General features: G+C 43.7%; 1 protein-coding gene across 3 annotated transcripts in view; it reads left to right on the top strand.

The window, feature by feature from the left end:
* Nucleotides 1-8,598: 8,598 nt before the first annotated feature.
* SYTL5 (synaptotagmin like 5) overlaps nucleotides 8,599-21,536 on the top strand; it is a 315,672-nt gene continuing 302,734 nt past the window's right edge. For all 3 annotated transcript variants that reach the window (XM_073616346.1, XM_073616343.1, XM_073616344.1), the window contains exon 1: nucleotides 8,599-8,730. The gene's annotated coding sequence lies outside the window, so the exon portion shown is untranslated. The remainder of the gene's footprint in view (nucleotides 8,731-21,536) is intronic.

The raw sequence follows: 21,536 nt of genomic DNA, 5'->3' as shown, positions 1-21,536 counted from the left end.
GTTCCTTTGACCTCATGATTCTCATTTGCTCTGACATACGCTGTGAGCTGTAAGGTCTTATATAGACAGGTGTGTGGCTTTCCTAATCAAGTCCAATCAGTATAATCAAACACAGCTGGACTCAAATGAAGGTGTAGAACTATCTCAAGGATGGTCAGAAGAAACGGACAGCACCTGAGTTAAATATATGAGTGTCACAGCAAAGGGTCTGAATACTTAGGACCATGTGATATTTCAGTTTTTCTTTTTTAATAAATCTGCAAAAATGTCAACAATTCTGTGTTTTTCTGTCAATATGGGTTGCTGTGTGTACATTATTGAGGAAAAAAAAGGTAGTCCATGGAAATCCAAGGGATTAGAGGGGGAGACAAGAGCATTGGAGAATGGAGTGTGGAGTTCCCCTTAAAAGTAAAAGCTAGCCCAAGGAAATCATATGCATTAGAGGGGGGAGGTTAAATGCCCTTTTAGGAGGTACTAGAATAGTGAGAGTCTTTTTACATCATTTTAACCACTTGCTGACCGCCGCACGACTATATACGTCGGCAGAATGGCACGGGCAGGCAAAAGGACTTACAGGTACGTCCTTGCCTGCCCGCGGGTGGGGGGTCCGATCGGACCCCCCCCCCCGGTGCCTGCGGCGGTCGGCAAATCTCCCCCGGCGATCGGTGGTGAGGGGGAGGCCATCCATTCGTGGCCCCCCCCTCGCGATCGCTCCCAGCCAATGGGATCATTTCCCTGCCTCTGTATTGTACACAGAGGCAGAGGAAATTATGTCATCTCTCCTCGGCTCGGTATTTTCCGTTCCGGGCCGAGGAGAGAAGACTGTAATGTGAGTGCACCAACACACTACACACACAGTAGAACATGCCAGGCACACAAAACACCCCGATCCCCCCCCCCGATCGCCCCCCGATCCCCCCCAATCACCCCCCCCCGTCACAAACTGACACCAAGCAGGTTTTTTTTTTTTTTTTTTTCTGATTACTGTATTGGTGTCAGTTTGTGACAGTTACAGTGTTAGGGCAGTGAGTGTTAGGCCCCCTTTAGGTCTAGGATACCCCCCTAACCCCCCCTAATAAAGTTTTAACCCCTTGATCACCCCCCGTCACCAGTGTCGCTAAGCGATCATTTTTCTGATCGCTGTATTAGTGTCGCTGGTGACGCTAGTTAGTGAGGTAAATATTTAGGTTCGCCGTCAGCGTTTTATAGCGACAGGGACCCCCATATACTACCGAATAAATGTTTTAACCCCTTGATTGCCCCCTAGTTAACCCTTTCACCACTGATCACTGTATAACCGTTACGGGTGACGCTGGTTAGTTTGTTTATTTTTTATAATGTCAGGGCACCCGCCGTTTATTACCGAATAAAGATTTAGCCCCCTGATCGCCCGGCGGTGATATGCGTTGCCCCAGGCAGCGTCAGATTAGCGCCAGTACCGCTAACACCCACGCACGCAGCATACGCCTCCCTTAGTGGTATAGTATCTGTACAGATCAATATCTGATCCGATCAGATCTATACTAGCGTCCCCAGCAGTTTAGGGTTCCCAAAAACACAGTGTTAGCGGGATCAGCCCAGATACCTGCTAGCACCTGCATTTTGCCCCTCCGCCCGGCTCGGCCCAGCCCACCCAAGTGCAGTATCGATCGATCACTGTCACTTACAAAACACTAAACGCATAACTGCAGCGTTCGCAGAGTCAGGCCTGATCCCTGCGATCGCTAACAGTTTTTTTGGTAGCGTTTTGGTGAAATGGCAAGCACCAGCCCCAGGCAGCGTCAGGTTAGTGCCAGTAGCGCTAACACCCACCCACGCACCGTACACCTTCCTTAGTGGTATAGTATCTGAACGCATCAATATCTGATCCGATCAGATCTATACTAGCGTCCCCAGCAGTTTAGGATTCCCAAAAACGCAGTGTTAGAGGGATCAGCCCAGATACCTGCTAGCACCTGCGTTTTGCCCCTCCGCCCGGCCCAGCCCAGCCCACCCAAGTGCAGTATCGATCGATCACTGTCACTTACAAAACACTAAACGCATAACTGCAGCGTTCGCAGAGTCAGGCCTGATCCCTGCGATCGCTAACAGTTTTTTTGGTAGCGTTTTGGTGAACTGGCAAGCACCAGCCCCAGGCAGCGTCAGGTTAGTGCCAGTAGCGCTAACACCCACGCACGCACCGTACACCTCCCTTAGTGGTATAGTATCTGAACTGATCAATATCTGATCTGATCCGATCAGATCTATACTGGCGTCCCCAGCAGTTTAGGGTTCCCAAAAACGCAGTGTTAGTGGGATCAGCCCAGATACCTGCTAGCACCTGCGTTTTGCCCCTCCGCCCGGCCCAGCCCAGCCCACCCAAGTGCAGTATCGATCGATCACTGTCACTTACAAAACACTAAACGCATAACTGCAGCGTTCGCAGAGTCAGGCCTGATCCCTGCGATCGTTAACAGTTTTTTTGGTAGCGTTTTGGTGAACTGGCAAGCGCCAGCGGCCTAGTACACCCCGGTCGTAGTCAAACCAGCACTGCAGTAACACTTGGTGACGTGGCGAGTCCCATAAGTGCAGTTCAAGCTGGTGAGGTGGCAAGCACAAATAGTGTCCCGCTGCCACCAAGAAGACAAACACAGGCCCGTCGTGCCCATAATGCCCTTCCTGCTGCATTCGCCAATCCTAATTGGGAACCCACCACTTCCGCAGCGCCCGTACTTCCCCCATTCACATCCCCAACCAAATGCAGTCGGCTGCATGAGAGGCATTTTTATGTCCTCCCGAGTACCCCTACCCAACGAACCCCCCCAAAAAAGATGTTGTGTCTGCAGCAAACGCGGATATAGACGTGACACCCGCTATTATTGTCCCTCCTGTCCTGACAATCCTGGTCTTTGCATTGGTGAATGTTTTGAACGCTACCATTCACTAGTTGAGTATTAGCGTAGGGTACAGCATTCCACAGACTAGGAACACTTTCACAGGGTCTCCCAAGATGCCATCGCATTTTGAGAGACCCGAACCTGGAACCGGTTACAGTTATAAAAGTTACAGTTACAAAAAAAGTGTAAAAAAAAAAAAAAAACACAAACAAAAATATAAAATAAAAAATAATAGTTGTCGTTTTATTGTTCTCGCTCTATTCTCTCTCTCTCTATTCTCTCTATTGTTCTGCTCTTTTTTACTGTATTCTATTCTGCAATGTTTTATTGTTATTATGTTTTATCATGTTTGCTTTTCAGGTATGCAATTTTTTATACTTTACCGTTTACTGTGCTTTATTGTTAACCATTTTTTTGTCTTCAGGTACAGCATTCACGACTTTGAGTGGTTATACCAGAATGATGCTTGCAGGTTTAGGTATCATCTTGGTATCATTCTTTTCAGCCAGCGGTCGGCTTTCATGTAATAGCAATCCTAGCGGCTAATTAGCCTCTAGACTGCTTTTACAAGCAGTGGGAGAGAATGCCCCCCCCCCACCGTCTTCTGTGTTTTTCTCTGGCTCTCCTGTCTCAACAGGGAACCTGAGAATGCAGCTGGTGATTCAGCCAGCTGACCATAGAGCTGATCAGAGACCAGAGTGGCTCCAAACATCTCTATGGCCTAAGAAACCGGAAGCTACGAGCATTTTATGACTTAGATTTCGCCGGATGTAAATAGCGCCATTGGGAAATTGGGGAAGCATTTTATCACACCGATCTTGGTGTGGTCAGATGCTTTGAGGGCAGAGGAGAAATCTAGGGTCTAATAGACCCCAATTTTTTCAAAAAAGAGTACCTGTCACTACCTATTGCTATCATAGGGGATATTTACATTCCCTGAGATAACAATAAAAATGATTAAAAAAAAAAATGAAAGGAACAGTTTTAAAATAAGATAAAAAAGCAAAAAAATAATGAAGAAAAAAAAAAAAAAAAAAAAGCACCCCTGTCCCCCCCTGCTTTCGCGCTAAGGCGAACGCAAGCGTTGGTCTGGCGTCAAATGTAAACAGCAATTGCACCATGCATGTGAGGTATCACCACGACGGTCAGATCGAGGGCAGTAATTTTAGAAGTAGACCTCCTCTGTAAATCTAAAGTGGTAACCTGTAAAGGCTTTTAAAGGCTTTTAAAAATGTATTTATTTTGTTGCCACTGCACGTTTGTACGCAATTGTAAAGCATGTCATGTTTGGTATCCATGTACTCGGCCTAAGATCATCTTTTTTATTTCATCAAACATTTGGGCAATATAGTGTGTTTTAGTGCATTAAAATGTAAAAAAGTGTGTTTTTTCCCCAAAAATGCGTTTGAAAAATCGCTGCGCAAATACTGTGTGAAAAAAAAAAATTAAACACCCACCATTTTAATCTGTAGGGCATTTGCTTTAAAAAAATATATAATGTGTGGGGGTTCAAAGTAATTTTCTTGCAAAAAAAAATAATTTTTTCATGTAATCAAAAAGTGTCAGAAAGGGCTTTGTCTTCAAGTGGTTAGAAGAGTGGGTGATGTGTGACATAAGCTTCTAAATGTTGTGCATAAAATGCCAGGACAGTTCAAACCCCCCCCCCCCAAATGACCCCATTTTGGAAAGTAGACACCCCAAGCTATTTGCTGAGAGGCATGTCGAGTCCATGGAATATTTTATATTGTGACACAAGTTGCGGGAAAGAAACAATTTTTTTTTTTTTTTTTGCACAAAGTTGTCACTAAATTATATATTGCTCAAACATGCCATGGGAATATGTGAAATTACACCCCAAAATACATTCTGTTGCTTCTCCTGAGTACGGGGATACCACATGTGTGAGACTTTTTGGGAGCCTAGCCGCGTATGGGACCCCGAAAACCAAGCACCGCCTTCAGGCTTTCTAAGGGCGTAAATTTTTGATTTCACTCTTCACTGCCTATCACAGTCTCGGAGGCCATGGAATGCCCAGGTGGCACAAAACCCCCCCAAATGACCCCATTTTGGAAAGTAGACACCCAAAGCTATTTGCTGAGAGGTATAGTGAGTATTTTGCAGACCTCACTTTTTGTCACAAAGTTTTGAAATTTAAAAAAAGAAAAAAAAAATTTTTTTTTTGTCTTTCTTCATTTTCAAAAACAAATGAGAGCTGCAAAATACTCACCATGCCTCTCAGCAAATAGCTTGGGGTGTCTACTTTCCAAAATGGGGTCATTTGGGGGGGTTTGTGCCACCTGGGCATTCCATGACCTCCGAAACCGTGATAGGCAGTGAAGAGTGAAATCAAAAATGTACACCCTTAGAAATCCTGAAGGCGGTGATTGGTTTTCGGGGTCCCGTACGCGGCTAGGCTCCTAAAAAGTCCCACACATGTGGTATCCCCGCACTCAAGAGAAGCAGCAGAATGTATTTTGGGGTGCAATTCCACATATGCCCATGACCTATGTGAGCAATATATCATTTAGTGACAACTTTGTGCAAAAAAAAAAAAAATAAAATAAAAATAAATTGTCACTTTCCCGCAACTTGTGTCAAAATATAAAATATTCCATGGACTCAACATGCCTCTCAGCAAATAGCTTGGGGTGTCTACTTTCCAAAATGGGGTCATTTGGGGGGGGTTTGTGCCATCTGGGCATTTTATGGCCTTCAAAACTGTGATAGGTAGTGAGGAGTAAAATCAAAAATGTACGCCCTTAGAAATCCTGAAGGCAGTGATTGGTTTTCGGGGCCCCGTATGCGGCTAGGCTCCCAAAAAGTCCCACACATGTGGTATCCCCATACTCAGGAGAAGCAGCTAAATGTATTTTGGGGTGCAATTCCACATATGCCCATGGCCTGTGTGAGCAATATATCATTTAGTGACAACTTTTTGTAATTTTTTTTTTTTTGTCATTATTCAATCACTTGGGACAAAAAAAATGAATATTCAATGGGCTCAACATGCCTCTCAGCAATTTCCTTGGGGTGTCTACTTTCCAAAATGGGGTCATTTGTGGGGGTTTTGTACTGCCCTGCCATTTTAGCACCTCAAGAAACGACATAGGCAGTCATAAATTAAAGGCTGTGTAAATTCCAGAAAATGTACCCTAGTTTGTAGGCGCTATAACTTTTGCGCAAACCAATAAATATACACTTATTGACATTTTTTTTACCAAAGACATGTGGCCAAATACATTTTGGCCTAAATGTATGACTAAAATTGAGTTTATTGGATTTTTTTTAGAACAAAAAGTAGAAAATATCATTTTTTTTCAAAATTTTTGGTCTTTTTCCGTGTATAGCGCAAAAAATAAAAACGGCAGAGGTGATCAAATACCATCAAAAGAAAGCTCTATTTGTGGGAAGAAAAGGACGCAAATTTCGTTTGGTTACAGCATTGCATGACCGCGCAATTAGCAGTTAAAGCGACGCAGTGCCAAATTGTAAAAAGTGCTCTGGTCAGGAAGGGGGTAAATCCTTCCGGGGCTGAAGTGGTTAACAAGGTGCATGTCACATGTTGGCAATGTAACATGCTAACCTGACCTGTGTGCAAATATCCTTAAAAAAAATACATAAAGGTGAACCAGTAAAAAAAAAAAAAAAAAGTGTCAAGTTTAGAGGTGTGCCCGTTCAACCCATGCAATTGCATGTACATTGCTTAACATTTACTAAGATTTTGGCCGTGCAGTGAACAAACAGTCATTTGCACATGCGCACTGCTTACATTGATCTCACGCAGTTCTAAAGTTCTAAACGTACTTGCGGGCACAGTAGGCTTTCTCTGAAAATGTTACTTTCTCATTCTATTTTGGGCATATTTGTTACTTGGGCAGTTGTTACTAAACTTCCTCACATCACCCCATAATATTGGCACCTCCATCTTCTGTGAATATTGATTTGGAGATGCCGTGCGTCATGTCCATAGTAGCACACAGATTGCATTCTCCCATGCGCCGAGATTGCTATAGTAAATGGGGGATTCGCGCTCTGTTACCAGCGCACTATTTCATAAATATGGAAATGTGCGTTGCACCTCGTCGTGCGCCTCTACGGATGTCACATGGCTTTCGTAAATCACCCCCTAGGGCTTTTATGTAATTGAGTTTAGGAGTTGTGGTGTACATGAAGCCTTAGAGGGTGGAGGGCCAGCAATGATGCCTTAATATTTATGGGGTATTTCTACACTATATTATCAGAAGTATTGGGACGCCTGCCTTTACACACACATGATATTTAATGGTTTCCCAGTCTTAGTCCGTAGGGTTCAATATTAAGTTGGCCCAGCCTTTGCAGCTATAACAGCTTTAACTCTTCTGTGAAATCAGTCTACAAGGTTTAGGAGTGTGTCTATGGGAATGTTTGATCATTCTTCCAGAAGCGCATTTGTGAGGTCAGGCACTGATGTTGGACGAGAAGGCCTGGCTCGCAGTCTCCGCTCTAATTCATCCCAAAGGTATTCTATCGGGTTGAGGTCAGGACTCTGTGCAGGCCAGTCAAGTTCCTCCACCCCAAACTCGCTCATCCATCTATTTATGGACCTTGCTTTGTGCACTGGTCCAAATCATTTGGTGGAGGGGGGATTTTGGAGTGGGGTTGTTTCTCAGGAGTTGAGCTTGGCCCCTTAGTTCCAGTGAAGGGAACTCTTAGGCCCCTATTCCCACAGGTTGGATCCACTTAGAGAAGTCTGCCAGCTCAGCGGGAGATCGCTCTGTTGAACTCCGCTGAGCCGGCGGATGATAGGTCCCTCTCTGCTCCTAAGCAGAGAGGGACCTGTCAGAGCCCTGCTGATTTCTATGGGGGGATCGGATATAAACAGACAGCATGTCAGTTTTCATCAGATCTCATCCGATCTGCCAGATGGATGGCCGAACGTATCACCATAGGTCTGTTTTGAGTGGATCAGATGGCAGACGGGTGTCAGCGGACACAGCTCCGCTGACATCCACTTGCCCATAGGAGTCAATGGGTGGCCCACTCGGATCCGCCTGAAAAACAGACAGGAGTATCCGAGGGGGCTTATCATGTGAAAGGGGCCTTATGATGGCAGCATACCTAGACATTTTGGACAATTTCATGCTCCCAACTTTGTGGGAACAGTTTGGGGATGGAGGAACGTGACTGGCCTGCACAGAGTCCTAAACCCAACCAGATAGAACACCTTTGGAGCGGATTAGCGAGCCAGGCCTTCTCATCCACATCAGTGCCTGACCTCACAAATGCACTTCTGGAAGAATGATCAAACATTGCCATAGACACACTAAACCTTGTGGACAGCCTTCCCAGAAGAGTTGAAGCTGTTATAGTTGCAAAGGGTGGGCCAATGCAATATTGAACCCTACAGACTAAGACTGGGATGCCATTAAATTTTTGACAATATAGTGTATTTACATCAACTGCATACTTCATACTGCATACTTCATAATGCATACTTCATACTGCATACTTCATACTGCATACTTCATAATGCATACTTCATACTGCATACTTCATACTGCATACTTCATACTGCATACTTCATAATGCATACTTCATAATGCATACTTCATAATGCATCAACTTACATCTTTGCATACCTATGTAAAAAGCCTGAAGTCTATGCTGCTATTCACCAAAGCTGCCACTAGATGGTGCAAGGAACCCGATTTAGCCTAGGAGAAGGCTGAAGCAGCGAAGCCCTATGACGTCTTCAGCAGAGGCTGATCACGGGGTCTCGGTTCCCCTCTCTGGCTGCAGTAGATCAGCTGGAGGAGCAGGGATGCGCACACACTGATAAACTAAGAGGGCTCGTGTGTACTCACCTGTCAGAGAGGTAAGTACTCCTCTATGCACTTCATCACTGCTAGATTTCCTATGAGAACAGCATGCTTGTGATCTGCTTGTAGTTCTTTAATGGGTCTTGTGTTTGGGATGGCTGACCCTAAGCTGAAAAGTGTAGGTTTATTCTGTACATCACTATACATAGAAGAAATCAGGATCTCCCCTTTCCTCTGCCCCACTATACATGTCATTATATAGAAGAAATCAGGATCTCCCCTTTCCTCTGCCCCACTATACATGTCATTATATAGAATAAATCAGGATCTCCCCCTTCCTCTGCCCCACTATACATGTCACTATATAGAAGAAATCAGGATCTCCCCTTTCCTCTGCTCTTAGATCAATGCAATGCTAGAGACACACATCTGTCAGACTGAGCTGGATTGGCAGCCAGGTCAGTGTTATGGTGAGATGGAGACCTCTTCTCTGTCGGACATCAATCCATGGCAAGCTTAATGAGTGAGTCCTGACCACTGACTAGTAAATGATCATTTGTCATATGGATTGCACATTAGGTGGAGGTTCTGCTGATGATATGAAAGTTTGTCTTGTCGGGATATGTTGATGGAGGTGTGCTCAGTTAGGGGATTGGTTTGCTGGTTAGGTTTTGGGTTATTGGGGAAAAAATTGTCTTCTATAAATAACTGGATCTCCTGTGTCATGGGCTACTGTTACGGCAGTAAATTAAAAAGAAAGTGTTGCGCATCTTTAAAGAATATGTATTCAATGCATAACTGCAACTCCCTCCTCATTGTGCTTACTTTTAAATTGACTATCCCCCCTTCAGTCCATCGTGAATGCTGCTGCAAGACTCATCCACCTTACAAACCTCTCAGTGTCTGCTACCCCTCTCTGCCAATCCCTCCATTGGCTGCCACTCACCCAACTAATTTAATTCAAAATACTAACAAGTGGTTACAAAGCATTCCACAACTTGGCTCTCAGCTACATCACTAACCTAGTCTCAAAATATTATTATACAGGATTTATATAGCGCCAACAGTTTGCGCAGTGCTTAACAAAATGAAGGCAGACATTACAGTTACATTACAATTTGGTACCAGCGGAATTTAGAGGGCCCTGCTCACTAGAGCTTACAATCTACCAACCTAATCGTCCTCCTCATTCCTCCCAAGACCTCCTGGTCTTTAGCTCCCTCATCACCTCCTCCCATATTCACATCCAGGACTTCTCCCGAGCCTCTCCCATCCTCTGGAATACCCTACCCCAATCTGTCAGACTATGTCCAAACCTATCTACTTTTAGGCGATCCCTGAAAACTTTTCTCTTCAGAGAAGCCCATCCTGCCTCCACCTAACAACTGTACTTTTATTTCCTTCATCAGCTCATCCCCTACAGTTATTACCCTTTTCTATCACTTGACCTTCCCTCCTAGATTGTAAGTGCTAATGAGCAGAGCCCTCTGATTCCTCCTGTATTGAACTGTATTGTAATTGTACTGACTGCTCTAACATTGTAAAGTGCTGCGCAAACTGTCCGTGCTATATAAATCCTGTAGTTTAATAATAAAAATAACCCTCAACACATGACAATATGCGTCTAAATGAAGTATCATTGATCAAACGTAAATATACCTTCTAAGATTGGTAACATATATAGTACCTATAAGTGACCTTCAAACTGTGCATGAACGTACGCATAATAATTGCTTTATTATGAAATCTGGTCAATTTACTCAACTCAGGTCATAATATTGTGAGTAGCATGAAAAATCACAATATACATTAAACAAACATATTTAAAAGTGCATTAATCATATATCATCTGTATCAGAAAACCATGAAGTAACCAATATGAAATAAATAGTCCAATGTGTATGTTCAGCGGGTTCTCTTAAAGGGACATTCACATTGGCCTGTTTATTTCATATGGTTTTCTGATACACATGAAATATGATTAATGCACTTTTATATATGTTTGTTGAATGCATATTTTGATTTTGATTTTTCATGCTACTCACAATATTATGACCTGAGTTGTGTTAATTCACCAGTTTTTATATTGTTGCACACAATGTGTTTGTTCACACACAGTTTGAAGGTCACTTAGGCCTCTTGCACACGATACTCCTGTTTGAGCATCTATTTAGGTACTATATATGTTATCAATCTTAGAGGTTATACTTACGTTTGATCTATGATATTTCACACGTGTGTTGTTTTCTTTGAAGTTGAAAACCCTTTTTTAATTTACTATTTAGGTGATTTGGGAATTACACATTTCAGTGTTAGCAGCAGGGCCGGGACAAGGGGTGGGCAGGAGGGACACTGGACACTGGGCACTGTGGTATTATGTTAGGTGGTTGGACACCACAAGGAGATGGGGAGGATTTGTGTTTGAAGAGGGAATTTGGGGGGCAGCAAGGGGGTAAGTATTGTTCGAGAAGGAGAAATATTGGGGGGTGCTAAGAGTGGTGATTTAGGGGATTTGTGTTGGGAGGGAGGATGGGGGGAAGATATTTTGTGCTACGAGGGGGGATTTGAGGGGAATTTGTGCTGGGGGGGGGTTCGAAGTGTGTGGTGGGGGGGGGGAAGATGTATACTAGGAGGGGAAATTTTAGGGGTAGAGGATTTATGCTGGGGGGGTGAATATATATTTCTGGGGGGAGAGGCAGTTGAGCTGGGGGTATTTGGGGGATGGGGGGGAAAGATATGTGCGGAGAGGGGGGATTTTAGCAGGGGGGGCGGATTTGTACTGGGAGGAGGCTGAATTTATACTTAGGGGGTAAGCATGCAGATTAGTGCTTAGTGTTTTTGTGGGGGATTTTTGCTGACACGTAAAGCTTATGCATCTTGCGGGGCACAGTTTGGCATGTTTGCTCTGGGCTCTACATGACTTTGTCCCAGCTTAGCAGCAACTGGTGGATAATTTTCTGGTACCTATCACTTTTTTTTTTGAATCACACTTGGTTTGCGCAGAGGATTCCTCCATACATTTTGTACTGTTAGGGCAGCCTTGTTCTACCTTTTTACTCAAGAGGAACCCCTTAAATAGTTTTCAGGTGATGTGGAAGCTTTTACTAAAACCAATTTATTGGAAGAGGATTGCAAAAATGTCCCTCATGGTGGTGGTTGTGAGAATGCCACTTTGGCAGAAAGCTAAAAAGATAAAGGGTGTCATGCCACTGGATATGCCAATTGGCATTGGCCCGGGAACTATGCAAGCACCATCATATGGTCAATCAGCCAAAGTTTAAGGAACACCTAACAACCTCTGGAGGTACCCTAGGCGTTTTTGGTGGAGGCTGCAAATGAGCCAATATGAGAATTTTTTTATTTCAATGACATTTCAAGATGTTTTGGCAAGATTTTGCCAATTGGTGATTTCCAAAATCCATTAGATTTAGTGGGGAAAATTAAATTAAGGTCATTTTGGTAGTTTTTGAGGGTGGATTGGGCTGAACTCTGCGAATAAAACATGCCCTACCTGTGCATCGGGAGTACAGGGATTAGGTGTATTACTGAGGCTCCATTCACATTTGGCATATTGGGATCTCAGGCAGAATAGCTGCGATCTCAAGTCGCACTGCAATCGCAAAATGCCTGTTTAGGTGCCAATTATTTTCAATGGTACCTAAAAGGTGACACGGTTTTGCCACGATAAACCGCGCGGCAAGCCGCAACACGTTCCACTTGTCACTCAAAAAAGGCTCCTGCTCCTTTTTGGGCAAAAAGCTTTGCTTGTTGTGGTTTCTCACTATTACACCACGATGGTTGCAAAACCACACCTTGTTTTAGGTGGCATTGAAAATGAATAGCACCCAAGCATGTTTTGCGATTGCAGTGCAATTTGAAATCACAGGTAAAATTGCAGCGATTCTGCCTGAGATCCCAAAACACCAAATGTGAATGAAGCCTTAATTTCCCGCTTTCCCATGCCTGGGGAGCCAAAGGCGCATCCTACATATCTCCCAAAAGCTTCAAAGAAGCAGTAATGTTTAAAATAGTACGTTCACGTACAGCCATTCACTTTTATGGCAGGCTGCACCCAAGCACCCTAAATGCCCCTAGATCTCTGTGTGAATGAACCTTTTTGCCTCTTTTTAAATCCTGTTCTGTGAAAACCTGTGGGAACATTAAGTGTCCATGAATTGAAACATCACTTCAAACTGCAACAAAAGTGTATTCCTTGTTATCTTCCTCCTCCTTGATCAGAGAAAATTTTGTGCCATATTTAGCTCACCAGAGGTGATAGATAGACCTTACTAAATATTCAGGTCAATATTCACTTTTTTTTAATTTTCATATTCCACTCACTCCTTCCCGAACGTCCCTAGAGATGGTAGACCTTACTAGATATTCAGGTCAAAATTAGTTTTTTGATGAAATCAGATTTCATCCATTCCTTTGTGACCAGTCATAGAGATGATAGACCTTACTAGATATTCAGGTCAAAATTCACCCTTTTCTGATCTTATCACATTCTATCAATTACTTTCTGACTGTCCATAGAGATGATAGACTACCTTACTAGATATTCAGGTCCAAATGGGCATTTTTATTGTATCAGATTCTATCCATTCCTTCCTGACCATTCATGGAGATGACAGTCCTTACTAGATATTCAGGTCAAAATTTACTTCTTTATATCAGATTTCATCCATTCCTCCCTGACCATCCTTAGAGATGATATACCTTTCTAGATATTCAGGTCAAACTGTGCTTTTTTCTGATATTATCACATTCTATCCATAGAGATGATTGGCCTTACTAGATATTCAAGTCAAATGTGCTTTTTTATCAGATTCCATCCATTCCTTCCTGACCATTCATGAAGATGATAGACCTTATTAGATATTCAGGTCTAAATGCACCCTTTCTAATATCATCACATACTATCCATTCTTTCTGACCATCCATAGAGATGATGGATCTCACGAGATATTCAGGTCAAAATGTGCTTTTTTCTGATATCATCACCTTCTATCCATTCCTTTCTATCCATTCCTTTCTGACCTTCTATGCTAGACCTTACTAGATATTCAGGTCAAAGTGTGATTTTTTTATGATATCAGATTCCAGCTATTCCTTCCTGACCATTCATAGAGATGATAGACCTTACAAAATATTCAGGTCAAAATGTCCCCCTTTTCTGATATTATCACATTCTGTCCATTCCTTTCTGACGTCCATAGCGGTGCTAGACCTTACTAGATATTCTGGTCAAAATGTGCTTTTCTTATGATATCAGATTCCATGCATTCCCCGTTAATCATTCATAGAGGTGTTAGACCTTACTAGATGTTTTAGATGTTTGGGTAAAAATGCATTTTGTATGATACTTGACCCCCCCCCCCCCTTTATTGTATAATTGCATTTGTGCCACTAGATAATTTATCATTTGTAAATGCAAAATTGTTTAAAAGTAATGGTTCCTAAACTGAACCTTGGGATACATCATTTAGGCAGCCCATATACCAGTGGAGGCTGGTGCTCAAAAGGTTTGGGGGGGGGCGCAAACAAACTGAAAAATTCTGAAACAAAAACATCAGTTGCAGCCACTGTGCCATCAAATGCAGCCACTGTGCCCATCATATGCAGCCACTCTGCCCATCATATGCAGCTAACTGTGCCCATCATATGCACCCAACTGTGCCCATAATATGCAGCCAAATGTGCCCATAATATGCAGCCAACTGTGCCCATCATGTGCAGCCTCTGTGCCTCATCAATTGCAGCCTCCATGCCCATAATATGCAGCCACTGTGCCCAGCAAATGCAGCCAACTGTGCCCATCAATTGCAGCCTCGGTGCCAATAATATGCAGTCACTATGCCCAGCAAAAGCAGCCAACTGTGCCCCATCAATTGCAGCCTCTGTGCCAATAATATGCAGCCACTGTGCCCCGCCCACCCACTGTCTGCCTGGCAATTACCCCTTCATGGTGGCGGGTCAGGCAGCGGGTCAGGTGGCGAGCTGTGGGATGGGAAGCACAGCGATGGCTCCTGAGTCCTCCTTGCGCGTCTTCTTCCTGTTCTGCTAGTCGGCCAATGGGATTGCCTCTGCCTTTAGCCACTCAGGAGACCGGTATTACATCCGCGCCTCCTGATTGGCTGAGAGGCGGTTCTGCGTTAGAAAAGCAAATATTAATTTGCTTTGCTAATACACCTGGGTTTGCGCTCGCAGTTCACTGGACTGGTTTGCGCTCGCAGTTCACCTTTTTTGAAGCCTATTAGAGCTTATGGCTCTAATCAGGTGCTTAAAAAAACACCCCTCCGCCACTGTAATTCAGGCGCCCAGCGTCCGAAAAGAGGCCGGAAGCCTGAATAGGGGGTGGCTACAGCGCTCATGGATAGATTCATGCAATGCATAAATCTATCCATACTACACAGAGGGGGAGGCTGGAGAGAGGGAATGGCACCCATGCGCCCTAAATGGACACACCGCCACTGCCATACACGGTGCAAATTTCTTTCCTGCAACCACGCAGGAAAGAAATTTGCATTATTTCCCCATCAACACAGACAGTGCTGACAGGGAAATCAGTAATTGTCTTCTCTTGGCTGGGAGCAGGGAAAGCCACTAGCAGCCGTTAGCGATAATTGCAGGAGAATGCGGCAGGCTGGTTGTACCCAAATTGATTGGTCAATCAACTTGGTAATTCAGCCTGCCCATTACCGTGTATGGCGGCCTTACTGTCATAGACTATTCAGGGTATAAATCATTGATCAAAACTCTATGAATGTGCCAAACCCAGCCAAAACCGTTTCTTATTTTTTTGTAATTTATATTAGATTAATTGGGAAAGGGTTAGAGCCTAGAGTCAGCTTTAAATTACCATCTGCGTTTCATTTGGAGAGTGGTTCCTTTATTTCCTGTGAGTACAAGAAGTGATGAGAAAGCTCTCTAACAGCAACACTACAAAAACAAAAATACATTTTTATTAGAGGGAGGAAAGGTTATAACCTCTAAAATGTTTTTATTGTTGTTCATATCTTCCTGTCCTGCTGACTTTCTTTTCTTATTTCGTGTGTGAGTGTCACAGGGACAGGAACTGAGGCTAATTCTCCCCAGTGGAGTCAGAAAAATAAAATGCTTAACTATTTCCTTCTTTAATATTTTATTCATAATAATGAATTTCTCCTTTTAGCTCCCTTTTAGGCCTCTTTTACATGAGCAGCCAGGGGCAGTAAAAACAGGCGGTTGAGCCACATTTTAATACCCTCGTCATTGCCCATCTAAAACAGACAGCCAGAGAGGGCTGTATACATGCCAAATTTAATAGGGCTTGTTAAGTTGAAAGGGAGCACCACCTGTCAAACTTGCCCATGCATGTCCATGGAACTGCACCACAAGCACGAGCCAAATGCTTCGGTCACAGTCGGGACATGTTAGTCTCAATTTAACAAAGTGAACAGGCATTCGGGAGGTGGCAAGATTACCACCTGAACTCCTAAGAAACCACTGATTAGTAGTTCTTTGGAAAGCAATCCACCACAGACTTCCCTGAACTTAGCCTAAAGCCTCGTACACACGATCAGGTTGTTGGCAGACCGAGCGTGTGCCAGGATCTTGTCTTGCATACTAACGGTACACAATTGTCGCCAACAAACATGAACGTAGTGACGTACTACGAGGAATTTCAGCTCTTGAGCGCCACCCTTTGGGCCCCTTCTGCTAATTTCATGTTTGGTGAGCATTGATTCAGAGCATGCATGTTGTTACTTTCGACTTTTGTGTGACAGACTTGTGTACTGACGATATGCAAATACAGACCGCTGTCCGCCGAAAATTTACTAGCCTGCCATCCAATATTTGCTGACCGAAAGTTGGAAAACAATTGTCAGAAGGAGCGTACTAACGGTCGGATTTTAGGACAACAGTCTGTCAACAGACAATCCCCTGCCAACAATCTGATCGTGTGTATGAGGCTTTAGTCTGTTTGTTGATCCTCCCAGAAATCCAGTGCTGCCCTGTGCTGTTTGCAATGTTATCTTTTCTATTACAAAGAGCTTGCATTGGGGGTGTAGTTGCAGAAAAGTAATGTGCTATATAATGTTAACTGTGAATATAATCAATGGTAAAAGATATGAATTATTGAACATATGTTTGGTAACCACCCTTTACAAACAGCTAACAAAAGTTACAACTGTAGATGAACTCAGCTCCTATACTGGCTATAGGTTTTTTCAAACATTGGCCATAAAACATACAGCAAATAGAAAAGTCCAACACCCTGCATAGAAAAGAATAGGAATTGCACTGGCTGACTTTTTTACATTTTGTAATTGCATATTTTGTCCAATTTAAATGTCTTATGCCGTGTACACACGGGCAGACTTTTCGACTGGACTGGTCCAAAGGGACGAATCCGTCGGACAATCCAACCGTGTGTGGGCTTCATCGGACTTGCAGCTGACTTTTTTTGGTAGAAAATCCAGACAGACTTTAGATTTGGAACGTTTCAAATCTTTCCGACGGACTCGAGTCCGGTCAAGAAATCCGCTCGTCTATATGCTAGTCTGACGGACAAAAACCGACGCTAGGGCAGCTATTGGCTATATTTTAGTCTGGTCGTACGTCATCACGTACAAATCCGTCGGACTTTGGTGGGATATGTGTGCACACGTCCGTTCATTCGAAAGTCCGTCGGAAGTCTGTCAAAAGTCCATCGAAAGTCCGTTGCAAAGACCGTCCGACCTTTGATGCCAAAAAGTCCGCCCGTGTGTTCACGGCATTAGGTTTCATGCACACTGGACATTAAAATAATGTTAAAAAAATGGCAGTAGCTTTGCAGTGAGTCTTTCAAAGTTTTTTAATGTTTTTGCAATAGCGTTTATTAGCGTTTTTTAGCTTTTTTTAAAAGTTTTATTTATTTATTTATTTATTTATTTTTTTATTTTTTTATTTTTTTCAATTGACCAAAAACGTTAAACGCTGGCGAGCCACGTTTTTGAGCGTTTAATGATGTTTACCAGCGTTTGGTGTTTTTTGTGGTCAGAAAAACGACTCCTGGACGCGATTTTATGGCGTTCAGAAAACAGCCTATAAACTCCACTGCTGATAAACATCCAAAAACGTCCATGTGTGCATGGACACATAGGATAACATAAAGGGGAGTTTATGGGCTGTTAAAAAAAACGCCCAAAAACAGCTGTTTATGAGCTTCAGTGTGCATGGGGCCTAAGTGATATCTAATGCTTCAATATATCTCAACTCTGCCAACTATAGCTCTGAGTTTAGGTTCAGGAGCATTAAAGCCTGTCTATGAAGGAAATACAAAGTTTAAAGTACAACTGATATCAAAACGTCCAGTGTGCATGGAGCCTTAGGTGTTGGCATCCGTAACCGTCTTACAGCTTTTGGCAATGTTGGCAGTCCTAAATTTTCAGCCCTGTGTTACTTTATATATTTTAAATGTCATATTGATATACCAACCTAATTACTAATGTGTTAAGCCTTTTCTTTCTTTCATGTCAATGCTTTAGAAGAGAAGTATGGGAATTTTTTTTTACAAAAATCATACTTTCCTGGATGGATGCAGCAGCAGTCCAATGCTGCTTCTGTCCCCCGCCAGCTCTAAGACTGAGAACCGAGCGATCAAAGCCTGCCTATCGATCGGTTCTCAGAGCTCCATGAGCAGAGAGCTGGTGACTGCCAGTCACCTGCTCTCTGCTTTGCCCCCCCCTTCCCTCATGCTCACTGGAGCGCTGGGCTGTGAACGGGGCAGGATTGGCCTGCTCAGGCTCTCGGCGGCTCGCTGAGAGGCTGAGCCGGGTGCCGGTCCAGGCAAGTGGGCGGATCCCGACCATCTTGCCTGAGCCTGGACCGGCTCTGTGACATCAGCCAACAGTGGGCTTCAACACGCTGCCTGCTGAAAACAGGTGACAGGAGTACAGAAGGATCTGCACTCCTGTGATCCACAGAAGTACAGCCAAATGAGCTTTGACTGTACTTCTCCTTTAAAGGGTTTAAAATCCAACAGGAGCGCAAACCTATACTGTAAACTGTGCATGTGTAAGATCTAGGTTGCGCGCTTCTATGAGAATTCAATGCCTCATGATCTGAGGTGGAGGTGTAGCTGAGGCGGTGATTGTAGAATCATGTTTCATGGTTTGTTCTAAAATTTTGCAAACAAGTAATCTTTCTCCATTGATATGCGCTGATGAGGCGGCACTGATGGGCACTGATAGGCTACACTGGTGGGCACTAATAGGCTGCACTGATGGGCACTGAAAGGCACTGATAGGCACAGATAAGGCAGCACTAATGGGGACAGATAAGGTGGTACTGATGGGCACAGATAAGGCGGCACTGATGGGGACAATTAAGGTGGTACTGATGGGCACAGATAGGGCGGCACTGATGGCCACCGATAAGATGGCACTGATATGTACCACTGATAGATACAATTGATGGGCACTGATAGGTGGCATTGATGGGCGGCACTGATGGGCACTGATGGGCACTGGTAGCCGACACTGATGGGCACTGATAGGTGGCACTGATATGCAGCACTGTTGATGAGGCACTGATTGTGGGCACTGATGGGTGGTACTGTGGGCACTGATGGGTGGCACTGTGGGCACTGATGGGTGGCACTGGTGGGCACTGGTAGGCGGCATTGTTGTCTAATGTTAGGTGGCACAGGTCAGCACTGAGGAGCTGGCAGGACTGATGTCCCTCTCACGGCCGCCGGCGATCGGCTTTTTTTTTTCTCCTCACGCTGTCAGCGCGAGGAGAAAAAAAAAGCCGATTACCAGCTATGTTTACATCACGAGATCAGCTGCCATTGGCTGACAGCTGATCACATGGTAAGGGGTAGACTCACTGATCACAGAGCACGCCGCGCGCATCCTGCAGGAGACACGCAGGCCACTCGGGCATGGGAGGACGTCAATATACGTACTCCTGGCAAAGCAGATCCGCGCTGTAGCCGTCATTCGGCTATAGCGCGGGTCTGAAGAAGTTAAAAAGCATTTATTTATATAAAAAATATGTATAGACAGTCCCCAGGTTACAAACAAGGTTCTATAGGTTTGTTCTTAAAGCGGGGGTCCACCTATCTATCGTTTTTTTTTTTTGGAGTTCATTCACAAACTTTTCTTCTCGTGATTATCTACTCACATGTTCTGTGTAATAAGTCTCCCTGTGTCCGATTTAGTTGTAAAGAATAACTTATAAAATTCACTGAAGGCGGTTTCCATCTTCATTGTGGGCATTTGAAGCCCACAAGCATGTATTTCCTGGATGCAGTGAATGCTGTGCTCCCAGCATTCACCGAGATGTTGTGATGACGCTGTTGCACAATGCATATTGGGAAGCCTGAGACTAGCTCCCAGGGGACTGTGGGAGGTCTGGGAGAGGCTAGAAACACGCCTACTCCCATGGGAGGAAAACCAGGAAGTACTAAGAAGATTAGAAAAAAAAAAGGTAATCACTGCGATTTAAATTTTTTTACACAGCATGTCAGCATCTAGGCAAGGAAGAGAATGCATAGAGATAATGTTCAAAATTTGGGTGGAACCCCGCTTTAAGTTGAATTTGTATATAAGTTGGAACAGGTTCATTTTTTAAAGCGGTAGTAAACTCTTCCTCCTGAAAGGCAATTTTATAAAGTGCTAGTATGCATCGTATACCAGCACAATATGTGACACTTACCTTAGAACGAGCCCTCCAGCAGCGAGCTGTCACCACTGACAGGGCTTCCATCTTCACCCAGTCTTCCATACAGGTTTGCGCAGGGCTCTGAAGGAATAGCACGGTGCATGTTTAGGAGATATTTACTGTACCTATAGGTAAGCCTTATTATAGGCTTACCTGTAGATAAAAATCAGCCAAGGGAGTGTCCTCCCACTTTAAGTGTAACTCCAGCCAAACTATTTATTTTTACATTTTTTTGGCTAGCATAAGAAAGGGTTAACACCCCTGTAACTTTTGTTTTGCTGTCTGTGCCCCTGTTCAGAAGATTTCACTTTCTGTCCCAATGACAATTGGATTTTGAAAAGTTTGGTTTGTCGTGGAAACAAGGATTGGTAATAAAGCTCCAGCGGAGAAGCCTTTTTCCCAGGATAACTCTTACAGGAGTGAATTATCTTTCCTAGGGGTAGATTTCCTCTCACTTCTTGTTGTCTCCCTCCATTTGTAAGTACAAGTCATATTTAAGTCAGATGTATGTAACTCTGGGGCTGCCTGTATATGAACAAGCGTCTTTACTACACATGTGGAACAATAGGCACCCTATGGTGTTCATACTTACAGCACATGCTTCTTTGTACTGGTCTTATCAGGGCTGTTGTTCTAGTAAAGATATATGCAAAAGATTGTCACGTTACTTTTACTTTACTTGTGACAGAGCTTGTCTCTGGCAACTGGCCATTCGGGCACCGGTGGTGAACGTAGGCAGTTGATGTGGGCTCCAGACGATGCCTATTGGGGGTGGTTTGACTTATTCAGATAGGCTTTAACAAAGCAATAAGGCTAGATTGACAATCGAAGAGACTGTATAATGTTGTATAATGTTTGCATATAATTTATTTATGAAGGTATTATGGCCTAAATAGGACTAAAATAAAAAAAATGTTCAGTCCACACATCATTTACATTTCATTTTTTGGTAGATACTGAAAAGTTAAATTTCTTAGTGGTTTTCTTTAATGTTCCTTAGGGATTCCCGTAATGAGATCTCTGTGCTTGAGTGGCCAGGATTGAGGACCTGCTGTGGCAGCTATAATAGGAAGCTCGTTTTTCCGGCCGTATTTTTCATTAATTTTACATTCTGAAGGATGTAACAAGTGAAGGAGAAACATGCTTTCAACTTTAGGGAGTGAGACTCCAA

The sequence above is a fragment of the Aquarana catesbeiana genome, linkage group LG02 (assembly GCF_042186555.1).
Source record: "Aquarana catesbeiana isolate 2022-GZ linkage group LG02, ASM4218655v1, whole genome shotgun sequence".
Lineage (NCBI taxonomy): Eukaryota > Metazoa > Chordata > Amphibia > Anura > Ranidae > Aquarana > Aquarana catesbeiana.
Note: the sequence above shows the minus strand (reverse complement) of the source record. Positions and strands in the feature narration are given on the sequence as shown.